General features: G+C 43.0%; 1 pseudogene; it reads left to right on the forward strand.

The window, feature by feature from the left end:
* The first annotated feature begins 718 nt into the window (after positions 1 to 718).
* On the forward strand, positions 719 to 908 carry LOC148122914 (Nuclear RNase P; annotated as a pseudogene).
* The last annotated feature ends 3,580 nt before the right edge of the window (positions 909 to 4,488 follow it).

Genomic DNA, 4,488 nt, shown 5'->3' on the forward strand with positions numbered 1-4,488 from the left:
ACAAAAAAAATCAAAGTTAAGGTATCTGAAAGAAGGTACAGAAAGCAACGGGGAAGAAAAATCCCTTAAGTTCAGTGCAGGAGGAATGTAAACAGCAGCAAAAAAGGCGAGGTAACTAAGGCGGGACTTTGAGGACGATGGGGTACGGGAGACCGCGGCTTCCGCTCCCTTTCCGTCCACCTGCGTACTCGCTGTTAGAGACTGGAGGCAACAGTCTCGCAGGGAGGCGAGCTTGATCACTGCCTTCCCTGTTCTTAAAGAGCCACAGAGCTTTTGGAGGTGATTTTCGCCTAATTTTGATAAGAGAGCTCAGTCTCTGGCTCTCACGTACAAAAAACTTTAATTTTTGACTGAGAAAGACAAGCTGCTTGATCGTGCTGAGAGTGCTGGCGGCAGCCGGCCCGCCTTTGAGCGGTAATGCCTGATTAGAAACACGGAAGTGGGCCAGGCACGGTGGTGCACACCTGTGATCCCAGCTACTCAGGAGGGAGACGCAACCAGTTGCTGGCGGGGAGTTTGCTGGAGGCCTACGAACAGCCAGGTCACCATGGCGACGGGCGGGCTAAAGTCCGTGTGACATCAGAGGCTATATGTCCCGGCCTTCTGGCGGGGCTATGGTTTTTGGAGGACTTTTTCAGCACCTGAGCGGACTCGCCTGACTGAGGCGGAAGCTGCGTGGTGAGCAGCGGCGCCATAGAAGGCAGAGAGGAGCTGAATCGGCTCTGCGGAAAAACTGTGTTTCCATAGCAACATGGGCGAGCGGGGAGGTGAGTTCCCAGAGAACGGGGCTCTGCGCGCGGGCGGACCGGGCAGGAGAAGCCCCTCCACGGGTGGGCGGATGCCCCCCCTCGCCGGAGCTTGAAAAAGACTCACAGCCGGTGGTGCGAGTTCATTGCCTGAGGTGAAACGGCGAGCCCGCGCACGGCCCGGGGCGGGGCCATGCGGAGCGCGCCACATTGGGCTTCAGAGGCGGAGCTGTGGCAGCCGCCGTCCGCTGCTGCCGCCGCCCTCAGCCAAGGTCGCCAAGAATTTAGTCAGATAAAAACATTTGTCGCCAAAAATTCAGTCAGATAAAAACATTTATCCCCCCAAACATCGCCCCTTTGTCAGCAGGAAGTAGCCAGATGATCGATGCTACGCCCATTCTCCCTCAAAGAACTGGTCGTGATTATCATAATAAAGGCGTCAACCTGGTTACCGTATCCTAGGTAACTTAGGCGGACCTTTTGCCTGAGGCACCGGGTGAGATAAAATGCTACCTAGAGGTTTTTCCATCTGAATAGGGGAGCTGGAGAGATGGCTCAGAGGTTAAGAGCATTGCCTGCTCTTCTAAAGGTCATGAGTTCAATTCCCAGTGACAACTGTTTTGGTGTTAAACAATAGAGGGGGACTACCAGTGAAAGCTTCCCCCAGAGAAAGGATTTCTCTTGCATTCTTTACACTTAATTTTTAATTCAAAATTTTGCTGGTACAGGCAAACAAGATTTGCTTCTTGAAGCAGAGACCTGCAAGTCTCTAAGTTCAAAACCAGCCTACTTCCAGTACTGATTGTGCTGAATTTTTACACTGAGAGTTTTTAATACTCTTAAATGTTTATTTGGGAGGAGAGTTTTGTTTATGTTTTTCTAGGAATGCTGACATACATCTGGATGCCAGCGAGACCGACCAGAGAGATAAAGAAGACGACCCAGTGGATGCTGAGTGTCCTGCTGTGGAAGATTCATGCGGAGACAGCAGAGATGACCTTCTGGGCGGTGCCAAGAGCAGCTGTTTCACAACATCGACTTGAGCAACACCCTGTGCAACCTCTCATCTCTTAACAATTTTCTGACTGACTCTATTTTGCCTTTCTCCCTCCTTGGGGATGGGTGGGAGCAGAGATATCCTTGGCATGCTGTGTCTAGGTGGAAGTGCTGTATGTCTTTGATTGGTGTGCTACCTGCTAGCCCAAGTGAGGTGGGGACCAGATTGAAGAATAGTTTTGCCTTATTGCTCTTAAAGACAATAATTAGGGGGAGATGTTGGGAGCCACCTGGAGGCACAGGTGGTCCTGCAGTTTGGAGGTAGCCACGTGGGGCTGAGCAACCCTGCCTGCACCCTTGCCTGCACATGCTCAGACCAGCAGAATGGCATTAACCAATCAGGACAGCGTTCAAGCTGCTCCACCGTTTAAAAGCAGATGCCTCGGGACCCTACTTCCTCTCTCTAAGCTTTCTCTCGTCCCTGCTCTATCGTCCCTTCCCCCAATTTTCCTCAAGGGAATGCTCCAAATAAAGATGTGACCAGAGAAGGAATTCTCGTTTTTGGTGGGGTTCATTCCTGCTGGACAGGATGGCGCCCCGCACCCTATAATAGACTGTTGCCTGAACTTGGGAGCTAAAAGAAGCCATCTCTCTCCTAAGTTGCCTTTTGTCAGGGTATTTTATCATGGCAAACTGTTGGAACCAGAAGAAAAAAAGTTAAAGATAGAAAATATCACATGAGAATTATCATTTATCTGCAGGCTAGACAGTGGTCTTATATTGAAACTTCCACAGTTGCATTTTCTATCTAAAACATTGAAATTTTCTCCAATAAACTTTGGACCAAGTGCAGTGTATTGTTACCTTGTTGTTGAGGCAAGCATACCCTCAGACATGAGAGCACTCTGAGAATAGCACTCAGGCTCTTAGGAACAGCCAAAACTCTTCCCAGAACACTATTAGAAATTGACTTAGTCTATTTTGGAATTTTCAGGTACAGAGTTATGCTAAGCATTAAGCATTCTGTAGACTTTTTGATGATCCTTAGTCTTCTTTACTCATAGGTTTAGGTTTAATCTTGTTGTTTGGTTTTGGTTATTTACTTGTTTGCCTGTTCACTGTTGTTTCCGAACCCTAGTCATCCTCATGATTGCAATGGCTGTATCAAAGTACACCTGCACTCAGAGCTTTGTTCTCCCAGGCCTTCCTTCACTCCAAAATATATGCTATACAATCTGTAATTTAGGTAGTGAGAGGAAATTTCTCTATGTGATACAAGAAAAAAAAGGTATTCATGTCTGCAAAAGAGGATTATTAGCATCAAAAGCTACATTAACCCTTTTCCTGGGTTTCCAGGAGTAAACAGTAGATCTCTTGTTTTGAAAAGTTAGAATTTCACAGATTCTGACACTTCAATGTCCCCACAATGTGGTTCAGTGTACTCAAGTCAGGTGACCATGTATTCATAGTATCTTACACCTGGAAATTGTTCCACGTTCTTCTTCCGCATGCTTCCCGTGAAATATTCACATGCTCCTTTCTCGAGCACTTAATATTTAACCCAATAAGATGATGGATTTATTACCCTTTTTCTTGGTCAGTAGTACAGCTTGCTTGCTTCATCACACTTTTTGAAAGTTACTCGCATGGTAATCTTTACATGGTGTGATGAACTTCCCACTGTTAGTTCCTATGACTGTAATATATCCTTTTTTCTAACTGTTGTCTTTATTCTTGAGAAATATAAGCCTGTATAAATTACTAGAATTAATCGACTTTTTATTCAATTTCTATCATATCCTTCTCAATTCATATATCTCCTGAAACTCAGTATATAGAATTTTCACATGTGCTGTAGTGTTCATGAAATTAAGATTTTACTTTTTTTTTACTTTTTACAAGACAGTTTATTTCCATGTCAACAATACACTGAAGTTTTACTTCAAACAAGGGTAAAGAGAATTGCACATATATTTATTTATAAGTTTGTTTGGATGTTTAAAAATATCTGTTGTCTGAGCCACTAAGACACAGATCTCTAATGAGTCAAATTTTGGCCTCTTTCCTTAAATATAATTTTCAGTACATTGGACAGATGAGCATTAATTACTCTGCATAGAGTTTGATAGTCATATACAGTTATTATATGAAACAAATCAGATAATTTATTTCTTTTTACGCAGTTATAATATCTAAGACATCTAAAATAACTTCTTTGCTGAATATCAAAAAAGTACTCAGTTAAATCATCATTCAACATAGTTTATGATCAAGTAAACTCAACAGAGAATAGGAAGCCATATACTTTTCAGGAGATGTAGTCTTCCTGAGAAGACAAATGACAAGTGGCAAATAGGACAGTAATCTGACAAACTTATGATGATACCAGGAAATAATTCTTAGGCCAATACTAATATATTGTAATTTTAATATATTCTAACTTATTAAAAGAATCAGTCATAGATGAGGGTACACAATGTTCATAGTTCAGGTGTGAAAATACATATAAACAAGGGGAGGAAGCTGTAATTACTGTGTGGAAACAGATAAATTTGGGAGCACAAATATGAATTGCATTTCGTATTATCTACACATACAAACATAAGAGATATGTATAGTCTTTTCATTACAATAGTTTTACTTTACAACTATGGGAAAACAATGGATATTGATAATGATTATGTTTTAAAATCAAGGTGTTGAAGAGATTGGGGATACAAGGATCATACCTAAATATAATAAAAGC

Source organism: Myodes glareolus, chromosome 2 (genome assembly GCF_982192425.1).
Source record: "Myodes glareolus chromosome 2, mMyoGla1.1, whole genome shotgun sequence".
In the NCBI taxonomy this organism is placed as follows: Eukaryota; Metazoa; Chordata; class Mammalia; order Rodentia; family Cricetidae; genus Myodes; species Myodes glareolus.